Source organism: Bos javanicus, chromosome 22 (assembly GCF_032452875.1).
Source record: "Bos javanicus breed banteng chromosome 22, ARS-OSU_banteng_1.0, whole genome shotgun sequence".
NCBI lineage: Eukaryota > Metazoa > Chordata > Mammalia > Artiodactyla > Bovidae > Bos > Bos javanicus.
This window is the reverse complement of record NC_083889.1, coordinates 2,888,436-2,903,976: the sequence shown is the minus strand read 5'-3', so window position 1 is coordinate 2,903,976 and position 15,541 is coordinate 2,888,436. Positions and strand designations below refer to the sequence as shown.

General features: G+C 39.6%; 1 protein-coding gene across 4 annotated transcripts in view; it reads right to left on the bottom strand.

The window, feature by feature from the left end:
• Positions 1–15,541, bottom strand: part of ZCWPW2 (zinc finger CW-type and PWWP domain containing 2) — a 189,092-nt gene that overhangs the window by 131,616 nt on the left and 41,935 nt on the right. The window contains exon 1 of one of the 4 annotated variants that reach the window (XM_061395707.1): positions 8,036–8,203. The exons of the other annotated variants lie outside the window; for them this stretch is intronic. The gene's annotated coding sequence lies outside the window, so the exon portion shown is untranslated. Of the gene's footprint in view, positions 1–8,035; positions 8,204–15,541 lie in introns of those variants that run through there. 4 annotated transcript variants of the gene reach the window in all.

The window sequence follows — 15,541 nt, the reverse complement described above, 5'->3', positions numbered from 1 at the left end:
CTGTTATTAATTTCTAGTTTCACACCATTATGGTCAGAAAGGATGCCTGATAGTATTGCAATATGATATATCCTGGAAAATGCTCCATGTACATTTGAGAAGAATGTCCATTCTGCTGCTGTTAGAATGTTCTGTATATATCTGTGGAATCCTCATCTAAAGCGTAATTTAAGTCCAAAGTTTTCTTACTGATTTTCTGTCTGGATGATCTATTCATTGCTCAAAGTCAGGTAATGAAATCCCCTATTATTGTTGTTGTTCAAAAGCATTAATTCCTCAGCACTTAGCCTTCCTTATGGTCCGGCTCTCACATCCATACAAGACTACTGGAAAAACCATAGCTTTGGCTATATGGACCTTTGTCAGCAAAGTGATATCTCTGCTTTAATACACTGTCTAGATTTGTCACAGCTGTTATTTCAAGGAGCATGCATCTTTTAATTTCAATTTTAAGTATTGTTGTACTGCTGTCTATTTCTCTCTTCAGATATTTGCTTTATATATTTAGACGCTCCAATACTGGGTGCATAAATATTTTCAGTTATTATATTCTCTTGATGAATTAATCTCTTTATCATTGTATAGCAACCCTGACGTTTTTTACATTTTTTTTTACTTCTGTTTTATATAAGAATAGCTATTTCTGGGTCTCTTTTGGTTTTCATTTGTGTGGAGTATCTTTTTCCTTCCCTTCACTTTCAGTCTATGATTAGAGAATTAGTCCATTTACATCTGGAGTAATTTTTAACAGGTAAAAGCTTATTATTGCCCCTTTGTTAATTTTTTTCTAAGTCTTTTATAGATCTTTCTCTTCTTTCTCTCATCTTTTATGATTTGATGGTTTTCTATAGTGGTATACCCCGATTCCTTTTGCATTATCTTATGCATATCTAACAAAGGGTTTTGCTTTGAGGCTTGCCTAAAACATCCTACAATTATAATAGTTCATTTTAAGTTGATAACTTCAATAACATACAAAAGCTCCTCGTGTTTACTCTTTGTCCCTAAATTTTATGTTCTGTTGTCACAATTTACAACTTTCCATATTATGTGTCCAATAAAAATTATTTAAGTGTCCAACTCTTTGCTACCCCATGGAGTATACGGTCGATTGAATTCTCCAGGCCAGAATACTGGAGTGAGAGCTGTTCCCTTCTCCAGGGGATCTTCCCAACCCAGGGATTGAACCCAGATCTCCTGCATTGCAGGAGGATTCTTTACCAGCTGAGCCACCAGGGAAGCCCAATAATACTGGAGTGGGTAGCCTATCCCTTTCTCCAGGGGGTCTTCCCAACCCAGGAATTGAACCAGGATCTCTTTCATTGCAGGCAGATTGTTTACCACCTGAGCTATTACGGAAGCCCCCAAATTACTGTAGCTACAGAGATTTTCAATACTTTTGTCTTTTTGCCTTTATACTAAAGCTATATGTGATTTACATAATGCCATCATATATTATTTTTAATACAACTTTATATTTACCTGTATCAGTGAGTTTTATACTTTTATGTTTTCATATTCCTAATTAGTATCCTTTCATTTGAGCTTAAAGAATTCCTTTAGCATTTCTTGTAAGGCAGGTTTAGTGGTGATGAATTCCTTGACCTTTTATCAATATCTCTATTTCTCCACCAATTCTGAAGAACAACTTTGCCAGAAACACTGTTCTTGACTGGCAGTTTTCTTTCTTTCATAAGTTCTTTTAGAACTTTCAATATATTATTCCACTCCCTCTCCTCACTTTTTTCTGTCCTTTTTGTTCCTCTGACTTTATGATTTCCAGTGAACTATCTTCAAGCTCATTGATCCTTTCTTCTGTTTGATCTTCTGCCTTCTCTCGTCTCACCCCAGTTTCCACATGTCCATTTAGGATCTCACAGAACTACTACTAATTATGTGCCCCATTAGCTCCCATATGCAGATTAATTAGAACCATTAGGCAGCAGCTGAAAAAGTATATAGTCAAATCCCTTTTAGGGAAAACTGAGACTTGTGCTTTTGCCTGCTCTCTCTGTGATAAGCCTGGCAGGACGTGCTTACAGATCTGTTAGAAATTGCTTACTTGTTTTCCATGGTGAAAGGGGACTGTGAATGTGAAGCCCTTTTGGTTCTCTAAGCTAGGTGATTTGGGAGCCAGTTCCTTGAGTGGCAGTCATAAAAGTTGGGGTGCTAGATGCACAGACAAGCTCCTTCCAGAAAGAAGCTGGACACTCACTTTTATAACTGGAGAGAGGGAGAGGAAACTGCTCACAAGCCCTTTCAGGCTCCTGGAAGAGGACAATCAGCTTCCAGATGCAAGCTGGTTAGAAGCCCAATTCTTGGGCAGCAACTAGAAAAGTATGCAGTTAAATTCCTTCCATAGAGAAAATGGTAATTTTGTGTTTTATTCTGGTCCGTCTGTGTTGAGTCCAAGGATACAGCCAAGGTTAAGTGTTTGCACTTCTGTTTAAAACCATAACATGGTCCTGGTGGATGCACAAATGCTGATTCCCATTGGCTCTCAGAGCTAGGTGATCTAGGAGCTGGTCCCTTGGGTAGCAGCCATAAAAGTTGAGGAACTAGCTGTGTGGTCCAAACCATCTGTTTCTCAGGAGAAACTGCTGGGTTCCTCTGTGGTTAAACTAAAGGTCTATGGCATGAATGTATCTTAGCTTTTCCTACTCATTTCAGTGTGGTTATTTCCTCAGTCACCTCAATGTGTAGGAGGAACTAAACTAGTTTCTATATTTCTCTCCAAAGGAACTGATCTGTGTGGGGCTGCTCATTCAGTGCATCTGTGGGAGGAAGAAAAGTCTGATGCCTTGTATTTACTCTGCTGTCTTGGTGGCGTCCTTTGTATTTTGTTTTCTTTACTTCTAATGAGCTCCAGAAAATTTTAAACAGTAATAGCAATATCTCTACCTTGTTATAAAAGAGCGCAGTGACCTCAGCCCTTAGCACAGCAGCCACTGCCGTGCATCTTTACTTCGTACCCTGTCACCAGGCACTGTGTCCCGTTCACCTATTAGTCAGTGCCTCAGTGGGCCCCGCCCATTCAACAACTGTCAGTGAGCGACTGTTAGGGGTCCTGCTCAGCCACTGAAGAGTGTAGCAGTGGGCCCTGCCCACAAGCAACCAACTGTTAAAATAATGAGTTAGTGAGGGGATTTAGACAACAGAGGTTGGGGGGGGGGGGGGTGTTGCGAGGTGGAGAGTGAGGTAAGAGGCAGATTCAGGCCTTCTCCTGGAGGCCCTCCAGCTCACCTAGCCTTGGGCCAACAGGTGAGGTGGAGTGCCCAGGGAATAGATTGGGGACTACATCCTGCAGGGCTCCAGCGACCTCACTAAGGCCCTCCACCAGCCTTGTCCCAGTCCTTGAGGCAGCAGTGAACCGCTCTCCCTTTCCTGTTTCTGTGACTTACTGCCATGGTCACACTCTCTGAGACCTGGTCTGTCCCATTTGGGTGACCTGAGGAGACTGAAGACCAGCTGAGTTGGGCACCTGGCTTCCTCAGCAATGACAGCTCAGCAGGATGTGGGAACCTGGCCCTAAAGGAACAGCCAACTGCAATCCACCTTCTCAAAGACAGGATTGGGACCTTGGAGGGTTAAAGTTGTGCCTTAAGACCCTGCCTTTTTTTGTCAGGACCGAGAATAAAAGTTGTCTGGTAGAGAATCACAAGAATACCATTACCTGACTGTTACCTCACCATGACCTGACCTCAGCAGCAAAGGATTTGACACCAAAAAGTTTGCAACAACTAACCATGCCCTTCCCTCACCTTTTGCTTTTAAAGGGGTTTGCTGAAAGTTTTCAGTAACTTTGGGGTTCTTAGGGCATGAGCCACCCATCTCTTTGTATAGATCTGTAATAAATCTTTCTCTGTTCTAAACTCTTAACATTTTAGTATTGATGGGCCTCACCGTGTGTCGGGCACACGGATTTGTGATTTGGTAACAGTAGGATGAGATAACACTGGTCAACCAACCCCAAGTTCAAATATGAAGAGAGACAAGGAAGACTCATAAGTCTAAAGCAGGTATTGGGACAACTAAGCTGAGGGTAAGGAGTTGGGGAACAGGTCTACAAACAGTGAAATAATCGATTACAAGTTCATTCAAGAACCTTCTATTTATTATTTAATAAGAAAAATAGGATTTCTTAGTATTTAATATCAAATTGACACTAGAACCCTCACTCGGACCGTATAAAAGCAGGTCATATGTTCTAAATGGAATGTGAGGCCTCCTGCTGGAAAGATGGGAGGTACCACATGTAGAGTATCAGGTGCCCTTCAGTTATCCATTTACTTTTACCATACTGCCATTATTTTTAACTAGCTAAACAGATCTACAGGCTATATTATCTAGATTATTCCTCACAAAGTGAAGTCACTTTAAAATATTCCTACAAAGAAAGAGCATATTGAAGAGAATACTAATAACAAATAATGAAAGTTAAGAGGTATAAAAGAAAGCAGAACATGATATTAGTATCTGTCACTCAATTGCCTAGGATTCTGTCCATCCTAGAACCACTGGAGAAAGCACTCTAAGTTCACTGCACTGCATCAGTGGAAAGCTTAGGAAAATCCATTATGATAGCCAATTATAATATGTTAAGGGGATTAAAAGATTACTTTTAAATGGTAGATAAAGTTTTCAGATTTTCTTAGGAAGTCAGTGGATAATACTGAGAAGATAAATTAATACCAAGAAAATGTCATTATTATTTAAGTAGTGATACTCATTTTCAATTGTGTCAAACTTAAACCTCTTGGTATTTTAGATTTGATAGTTTATCCAGGCTAATAGAATGTATAATATAGGTTATGAAATACTTACTCTTTTCAAACCAGATTCTCATTATTTCTATTACCTTTTCTCCAGCATTTGGTTGGTTTTAAAAATTATTGCCACATCAGTTATATTTAACTAGTTAAAACATATATACAGATTATATTATCCAGAATTTTCCTCACAAAGTGAAGCCACTTTAAAATATTTCTACAGGGCTTTCCTAGTGGTCCAGTGGTTGAGAATCACCTTGCAATGCAGGGGACACCAGTTTGACCCCTGGTCTGGGAAGATCCCACATGCTGCGGGGCAACTGAGTCCTTGGGCCACAACTACTAAGCCTGCACTCTGAAGCCTGCAAGCTGCAACAGCTTAGTCCGCACATAGCAACTACTGAAGTCCCTGTGCCCTACAGCCCACGCTCTGCAACAACAGAAGCCACTGCGATGAGAAGCCTGCACACAGCAACTAGAGAGTAGCCCCCACTCTCTGAAACTATAGAAAGCCCACGAGAAGCAATGAAGACCCAGCTCAGCCAAAAGTAAAGAAATAAATGAATATTAAAATATGTTTCTACAAAGAAACAGCATATTGAAAAGAATAGTGATAATACAAATAAAGTATTTAGGCTGATGCAAAAGTAATTTGCAGTTTTGGATTGTTGAATTTTGCTGTTCGATACTGGAATATATTCTCAAATAAATGTGATTACGTTATACATCACTTTAATGCTCATTTCTTGCTTTGCTTTTTTTTGCTAATGACGTATTACTTGCTGTTTATTTTATATTTATTTTAGACTAAGGAAACGATGTTAGACAAAAAGCAAATTCGAGTGATTTTCTTATTGAGTTCAAAATGGGTCATAAACAATATGTTATGGAGACAACTCGCAACATCAACAACACACCTGGCCTAGGAACTGCTAACAAACATACTCTGCAGTGGTGATTTGAGAAGTTTTGCAGAGCAAATAAGAGCCGTGAAGATGAAAGAGTGCAGTGGCAGGCCATTGGAAGCTGACAATGACCAACTGAGAGGATCATCAAAACTGATCCTCTTACAACAACATGAGAAGTTGCCAAAGAACTCAGCGTCAACCATTCTATGGTCATGCAGCATTTGAAGCAAATTGCAAAGGTGAAAAAGCTTGATAAGTGGGCGTCTTGTGAGCTGATCAAAAAGAAAAATCGTCATTTTGAAGTGTTATCTTCTTTTACTCTATGTAGCAACAATGAACCATTTCTTATTGGATTGTGACATGTAATGAAAAGTGGATTTTCACAGCAGGATCTTCTATGACCCACCTCCCAGAATATTGGAAATAAAAGCAAAAATAAACAAATGGGACCTAACTAAAATTAAAAGCTTCTGCACAACAAAGGAAACTCTAAGCAAGGTGAAAAGACAGCCTTCAGAATGGGAGAAAATAATAGCAAATGAAACAACTGACGAAGAATTAATCTCAAAAATATTCAAGCAATTCCTGCAGCTCAATTCCAGAAAAATAAACGACCCAATCAAAAAATGGGCCAAAGAACTAAACAGACATTTCTCCAAAAAAGACATACAGATGGCTAACAAACACATGAAAAGATGCTCAACATCACTCATTATCAGAGAAATGCAAATCAAAACCACAATGAGGTACCATTTCACGCCAGTCAGAATGGCTGCGATCCAAAAGTCTACAAGCAATAAATGCTGGAGAGGGTGTGGAGAAAAGGGAACCCTCTTACACTGTTGGTGGGAATGCAAACTAGTACAGCCACTATGGAAAACAGTGTGGAGATTCCTTAAAAAACTGGAAATAGAACTGCCATATGACCCAGCAATCCCACTGCTGAGCATTCACACGGAGGAAAGCAGAATTGAAAGAGACACATGTACCCCAATGTTCATCGCAGCACTGTTTATAATAGCCAGGACATGGAAGCAACCTAGATGTGCATCAGCAGATGAATGGATAAGAAAGCTGTGGTACATATACACAATGGAGTATTACTCAGCCATTAAAAAGAATACATTTGAATCAGTTCTAATGAGGTGGATGAAACTGGAGCCTATTATACAGACTGAAGTAAGCCAGAAAGGAAAACAGTACACTAACCAATGGCAACCCACTCCAGTACTCTTGCCTGGGAAATCCCATGGATGGAGGAGCCTGGTGGGCTACAGTCCATGGGGTCGCAAAGAGTCAGACATGACTGAGTGACTTCACTTTCACTTTTCACTTTCATGCACTGGAGAAGGAAATGGCAACCCACTCCATATTCTTGCCTGGAGAATCCCAGGAATGGGAGCCTGGTGGGCTGCCATCTATAGGGTCGCACAGAGTCTGACACGACTGAAGTGACTTAGCAGCAACCAATATATACTGTTTATAAACAGTATAAAAAAACCAATACAGTATACAAATAGTAAACATATTTTTATACTGTTTATAAATATTTTTTATTTATAAAACGTTTTATACTGTTTATAAACAGTATAAAAACCAATACAGTATACTAAAGCATATATATGGAATTTAGAAAGATGATAACGATAACCCTGTGTGAGACAGCAAAAGAGACACAGATGTATAAAACAGTCTTTTGGACTCTGTGGGAGCAGGTGAGGGAGGGATGATATGGGAGAATGGCATTGAAACATGTACAATATCATATGTGAAACGAATCGCCAGTCCAGGTTTGATGCATGATACAAGATGCTCGGGGCTGGTGCACTGGGATGACCCAGAGGGATGGTATGGGGAGGGAGGTGGGAGAGGGGTTCAGGACGGGGAACACGTGTACACCCGTGGCAGATTCACGTTGATGTATGGCAAAACCAATACAATATTGTAAAGAAATTATCTTCCAATTAAAACAAATAAATTTATATTAAAAAAATGATAAGCGGATTTTATATGAAAATCAGCAATGATTAGCTCAGTGGCTGGACCAAGAAGCAGCTCCAAAGCACTTTTCAAAGCCAAACTTGCACCAAAAAAAAGGTCATGGTCACTGTTTGGTGATCTGCTGATTTGATCCACTATAGCTTTCTGAATCCAGGCAAAACCATTACATCTGAGAAGTATGCTCAGCAAATTGGTGAGATGCACCAAAAACTGCAATGATTGCAGCTGGCATTGGTGGATAGAATGGGCCCAGTTTTTCTGCATGACAACACCCAACCACACATAGCACAACCAACACTTCAAAAGTTGAACAAATCGGGCTACAAAGTTTTGCCTCATCTGTCATATTCACCTTACCTCTCACCAAGCGACTACCACTTCTTCAAGCATCTTGACAACTTTTTGCAGGGAAAATGCTTCCATAAACCAGCAGGAGGCAGAAAATGCTTTCCAAGAGTTCATGGAATTCCAAAGCATGGATTTTTATGCTACAAGAATAAACAAACTTATTTCTTGTTGGCAAAACTGTGTTGAATGCAATGGTTCCTATTTTGATTAATTAAGATGTGTTTGAGCCTAGTTTTAATGATTTAAAATTCATGTTTCAATACCACAATTACTTTTTCACCAACCTAATAAGGAATATAAAAGAAAGTAGAACATGATTACTATGTGCACAGAAGGTACAAATGAAGAGGAGAAAGAAACTGTGGTGAGGAGAATGCTGGAGTCTGTGAGATGCCCTATAAAATCATAGGGACAGTAGTCCACACTTCAGTTTAAAGAGATGATGACAAATGCAAAGCTGTGCTGAGTATACTTGACTTACTCAACTTCTGTTTTTAACTTTTTATTTCATAACTTAGCTATTATGCTAGATAATTCAAAAGAAAATTTAAAAATTACATTTTAGAAAATAGAAAACATTGAATGTCTATTCAAAATTAGGCAGTCATGTTTGGGCTATTAGTTTATTCATTCATTCATTTAATGCAATAGTTATGAATGGTTGCTGCTGCTGCTGCTAAGTCGCTTCAGTCATGTCCGACTCTGTGCGACCCCATAGATGGCAGCCTACTAGGCTCCTCTGTCCCTGGGATTCTCCAGGCAAGAATACTGGAGTGGGTTGCCATTTCCTTCTCCAATGCATGAAAGTGAAAAGTGAAAGTGAAGTCACTCAGTCGTGCCTGACTCTTAGCGACCCCATGGGCTGCAGCCTACCAGGCTCCTCCGACCATGGGATTACAGACACTCAATTTTCAGTCAGACAACTCTACCACTTTTTAATTTGCAAATTAGTTAACCACTACTCTAGGGATAACAAGAGTACTATCACTCTGGAACCTCTTTTATAGGGATACTAGTCCCCATTCATAAAGGCTCTGTCTTTAAGATTTAATCACCACCCACTGCATCTACCTTCTAATAACATCACGTTGAGGATTAGGTTTCAATATGAATTTGAGGGGACACAAATATTCAGTCTATAGCATTCCATCTCTGGCCCCAAAATTCACATTCCTCTCACATGAAAAATACATTTATTCCGTTCCCAGAAGTTTTAACTGCTTCCAGCATCAACCCAAAAATCTGAAGTCCAAAGTCTCATCTAAATATCACCTAAATCAGACATGGGTGAGACTGAATGCAGGATTCACCTTAAGGCAAATTCCTCTCCATCTGTGAACCTGTGAAATCAAATGTGTTCTCTGCTTCCAAAATACAATGGTGGGACAGGCATAGGACAGACACTCCCTTTTCCAAAGGGAGAAATAAAAAAGAAAGGTTCCAAGCAAGTCTAAACATTAATCCGGGGTAATAATCTTTGGCTCTATGCTCTCCCTCCAGGCACACCGGGGCTGTGGACCCCTTCCAGACCTACTAGGGTAGGTAACCGCATAGTTTTACCAGTAGGGGTTGGGCCCTATAGGATGTATCTGGTCTTATCCCCATATGGCTTTGAAGGCAGCCCACACAGTAGCTCTCATATGTTAGAGTCAAGTGCCTGTAGCTCAGCTGGGCTTTACTGGTCAGCTTCATGATGGTGGCCCTGGCCCACAGCTCCACAGTGCAGTGGAGATAAAGGAACTTATTATTTTACTTAGTCAAACAAGGCTAAGCTGTACCTCCAAAGCCTTGCTTAGATATTTCCTCAGCCACATATTCACTTTCATTACTCACAAATTCTACCTTTCATGAAACACTACACATGAACACAAATCAGCCAAGTTTTTGCCACTGTATCACAAGGACCCATTTTTCTCCATTGCACAATAACATGCTCCTCATTTCCATCTGAGACCTCATCAGAATGCCCCCTTTACTGTCCACGTTTCTACCAAAATTCTGTTCAAAATTACTTGGGTATTCTCCAAAAAGACTGAAGCTTTCTCTACAGTTCTCACCTTTTCTTTCTGGGCTCACATCACAGTTGCCCTTAACAATCCATTCATTTTTGGCAATGCAGACTTTTTCTCTCTGGAGGAGGGCACGGCAACTCACTCCAGTCTTCTTGCCCAGAGAATGCCATGGACAAAGGAGCCTGGTGGGTTATGACCATAGGGTCACAAAGAGTCAGACATGACTGAAGAGACAGCACAGCACAGGCTTTTTCTAGAATGAATCTCAAAACTCTTCCAGCCTCTACCTTTTACCCAATTTCAAAGCCACTTCCACATTTTTAGGTATTTATTACAGCAGCATCCCCTTTTCTCAGTACCAATATCTGTCTTTGTCTGTTTGGACTGCTGTAACAAAAATAGACCCTGACTTATAAACAACAGAAATTTATTTCTCACATATCTGGAGGCTGAGAAATCCAAGATCAAGGCACTGATATATCTGGTATCTAGAAAGCACCCACTGCTGGTTCATAAATGGCTGCTTTCTATAGTAACCTCATTTGGAGGAATGGGCAAGGTAGTTTGGGGGTTCTCTTTTTATAAGTGAATTAATTCTATTCATGAGAGCTCTGCCCTCACTACATTATCACCTCCCCATTACCATCCTAACACTTCCTATTATCATCACATTTTAGGGGGGGACACAACCATTCAGTCTATAGCAATAATCAGTCAAACATTTTTAAAAATGTTTTGAAAGCAAGGGGAAGGGTCTTAGTGGTAAGGGAAGACAGTGGCACATAAATCTTAGACATCCATTTGGGTAAATGGATGAAAAGTGGAGTTAATAACCAAGTAGGGGGACACAAATATGGTGCAAGCTTGAAGTTTAGCGAACAGAAATAATACAGTCTTTTGGCTCTTGATTTTAAAATGCTTGTGTGTTAGCTAGATACACAATATGAAATTTGGGTCTATTCCTCTAGAGAAAACTCCAGAGTCACAAAAAGTGAGAGTATAAACTAGGTACCATAAATCCTAGACATCTATTCAACTCTTAAATGCTTGACCACCTGGTTTTTGCTAAGTTTCTTTTAAAGGAAACCAAAGGTTTTATAACCACCTAATCCAAAGGCTTTACTCTTAAACCTCTAACCACTACTGATTCCTTGACCAGTTGCTCTTTCTCTCCCAAGGCCCTGAATAAGTCTTTCTAAGGCTCTGTCTTCAAACTTCTCTTATATTTTCGTCCTTGGAGATTTCATTCAAATAGCTTCCACTCTCTCTCCCATGCAAATGGCTACCAAATCACCTCAATCCCTGAATTCCATCTCAAGTCTCACCAGCACACCTACATTCTATGTAATTTTGACACCTGGATTTACTCAAGCACACTGAACTTGGGCCAAATTGAGTTTTCTTTTCCTTCAAAGTTTTGAATGTGAAGTTTCTCTTTCACATTACTGTTCTGTTCAGTTCAGTTCAGTTGCTCAGTCGTGTCCAGCTCTTTGCGACCCCATGGACTGCAGCACGCCAGGCTTCCCTGTGTCCATCACCAATTCCCAGAGTCTACACAAACTCATGTCCACTGCGTTGCTAATGTCATCCAACCATCCATCCATTACCTAGATTCAAATGTCAGCAAGGGTGTCGGCAAGGGTCAACTTTGAAAATGCCTACCTCCTTAGCCCCTCCATTGAAATAGTTGTCATTTTGTTATGAGTTACAAAATTTAAAAAGTGTGTGTTTCCCCCTTTCTAATCTTGCTGCTACAAACACAGCTCAGTTCCTCACCAGTTCATTTAGACTGCTCTAAATAGCCTATGTTGGCATTCCAATCCCAAAGACAGGCAATGCGAAAGAATGCGCAAATTAGCACACAATTGCACTCATTTCACATAGTAAAGTAATGCTCAAAATTCTACAAGCCAGGCTTCAGCAATACGTGAACTGTGAACTTCCAGATGTTCAAGCTGGTTTTAGAAAAGACAGAGGAACCAGAGATCAAATTGCCAACATCCGCTGGATCATGGAAAAAGCAAGAGAGTCCCAGAAAAACATCTATTTCTGCTTTAGTGACTATGCCAAAGCCTTTGACTGTGTGGATCACAATCAACTGTGGAAAATGCTGAAAGAGATGGGAATACCAGACCACCTGACCTGCCTCTTGAGAAACCTAATGTAGGTCAGGAAGCAACAGTTAGAACTGGACATGGAACAACAGACTGGTTCCAAATAGGAAAAGGGGTACGTCAAGGCTGTATATTGTCACCCTGCTTATTTAACTTCTATGCAGAGTACATCATGAGAAACGCTGGGCTGGAAGAAACACAAGTTGGAATCAAGATTGGCAGGAGAAATATCAATAACCTCAAATATGCAGATGACACCACCCTTATGGCAGAAAGCCAAGAAAAACTAAAGAGCCTCTTGATGAAAGTGAAAGAGCAAAGTGAAAGAGTTGGCTTAAACTTTCTCAACATTCAGAAAACTAAGATCATGGCATTGGATCCCATCACTTCATGACAAATAGATGAGGAAACAGTGGAAACTGTGGCAGACTTTATTTTGGGGGGTTCCAAAATCACTCCAGATGGTGACTGCAGCCATGAAATTACAAGACGCTTACTCCTTGGAAGGAAAGTTATGACCAACCTAGATAGCATATTCAAAAGCAGAGACATTACTTTGCCAACAAAGGTCCGTCTAGTCAAGGCTATGGTTTTTCCAGTGGTCATGTACGGATGTGAGAGTTGGACTGTGAAGAAAGCTGAGCACCAAAGAACTGGTGCTTTTGAACTGTGGTATTGGAGAAGACTCTTGAGAGTCCCTTGGACTGCAAGGAGATCCAACCAGTCCATCCTAAAGGAGATCAGTCCTGGGTGTTCATTGGAAGGACTGATGCTGAAGCTGAAACTCCAATACTCTGGCCACCTCATGCAAAGAGTTGACTCATTGGAAAAGACTCTGATGCTGGGAGGGATTGGGGGCAGGAGGAGAAGGGGACGACGGAGGATGAGATGGCTGGATGGTATCACTGACTTGATGGACATGAGTTTGTGTAAACTCTGGGAGTTGGTGATGGACAGGTAGCCCTGGCATGCTGCAATTCATGGGGTCACAAAGAGTCAGACACGACTGAGCGACTGAACTGAACTGAACTGAACTGAAATAGCCTACTAACCAATCTGTCTACTCTCTCTCCCCCCATATTAATTATTTCAACTCATCAATAAGAGATTAATCTTAGAAACTCACAATAATTGGTACTTTTGCTAAAAAATATATAGTTTGCCACTGCTAACATAGTTGGAAATAATGTCCCCACTTTCAATTTTCCACAATGTTACTCTATAGTGAAATACTTAAGGTTATGAATTTTATTACCAGTCAGACTTAGACCAAGATCTAAAAACATCAATTTAATAGCTGTATGACCTTTAGTAAATCATTTCATATCTTTCCATCCGGAAAGTGGGAATAATACTAGTACTACCTCATAAAGTATTCAGAAAGTTCTATAAAATGATGCATGCAGGGTATGTGGCAAGAAGCACAGCATGCATGTGTTCATTAAATGGTAGCTAGCTAGCATCACTATTCATCTTCCAAACAACATCAATTTACATTATTTGTTATTCCCCCAAAATATCCAATGTATTCTCTTTATCTTTGCTCATGTATCCTCCTTACTCTAGCATAATCTGTAAACTGCCTACTTTTAAGACCCACCTCAAATACCATGTCTTTCAAGAAGTCTTCTTGGAAGTCCTCAACCAGTTGCAATTTCTCCCTGCTTGACATTCACATCCTCTTAACTTCTGGTATTTACAATATTGTGTGACATATTACAATGATGTTTACTACCTAATTCCCACCACTTGACTGTATCCTCTCCAAGGATAGGGATATTATTTTCAATCTTCAGTAAAAAATGATTTGATATTAGAAACATTGTTCTGTGTCTGTTGATCCCCCAATACTCAAATAGTATTTTACATGCAGGAAGCATTCATATCACTTCCCTAATTTTTCTCTATTTCTTCTCTGTATCTGTGGAGCATCTGGAATGAGTATATATTAACAGATGAGAAAGGGGCTAGTGAGCAATTTTTTATCTATCACAATACATCACAACGTATTACTAGTTATATGGAATTTAATAAGACCACCAAGGTCTGTAGAACCCCACTAAACTGTTCTAAATAACTTAATATAGTACAATTATTATAGATATTTATAGCATTAAAGTGAAACTCATGAGCTAAATAACATGGATTTTACATAAATTCTCCAAAGATTTCTGCATTCTATGAATGTTACTTTAGTGTTATAGCACAGTCTGAAAAAAATTAGAAAACAAGATCAATTCTTTTTGAATTGAAATATTACACAGTTCCATTGTTCAACAGAACAAAGGTCTTAGATATGGAGTATAGCCAATATGAATTCTTATGAAGCATCAGTTTTTATTACAATGTATATGTATTTTATGACTGATGTATCCCAGATGGTAAAATTACAACATACCCAAGGAGTTCTGAATAATCTCAGAATTTAATGAGACAGTGTGAATAAATACATACAGAATAGGAATGAAGACAAATGGCTACTTATAATAGAAATTGCTTTTATTGTTTGTATGTGACTGAGAAAAATAATGATTGTTCCTCCGAACAAAAAAGTTGTCATTATTATTTTGCTCTCCAACACTGTTGTTATAGAAAGTACATACATTTTAAATACAGACTAACCCAGATGATGCAACTCTTCTGAGTTTGAGCAAAGTAACTATCTGTACCACTACTTTTACACTTGGGGTATTTCAACATTATAATTTCAACTTTTGTCATGTCCATTTCTAGATGATATCTCCTTCTTTTTGATTAATTAATGGCTGCGATGGGTTTCGTTGCTTCATGGGGGCTTTCTTTAGTTGTGGTGAGCGGGGCTACTCTTGGCTGTGGTGCAGACTCCTCGCTGTGGTGGTTTCTCGTTGCTGAGCAAAAGCTCTAGGCACTTGGGCTTCAGGAGCTGCAACTTGTGGGCTCATTAGTGTGGCATACAGGCTCTAGAGTGTGAGGGCTTCTGCAGTTGTGGTACATGGGCTTAGTTGCCTTGCATCATGTCGAATCTTCCCAGACCAGAGACCAAACCCGTTTCCCCTGCACTGGGAGGGCGATTCTTATCCATTGTACTACGAGGGAAGTCCTGATATCTCACTCATAAAAAATGACTGTATGACTACAACGCCGAATCTGCTTACTTCCAAAGAGAATTTAAAGAGAAAATAAGATAATTTTAATACTATAGATTAAAATTTCATAATATTCAAGAGACAGTAAAAAAACATCAGAACTTAGGAGTCAAAAAATGCAGTTTCTGTCACCATGCAACTTCTTACATTTATAATCTCAAGAGCACTCAGTGTTTTCAACTATAAGGGAAAGAAGTAGGACTGGATGACCTCTAAAAATTTGTTGGGCTTTTATATTTTTTTCTTATTCTTTATTTTTAAAAC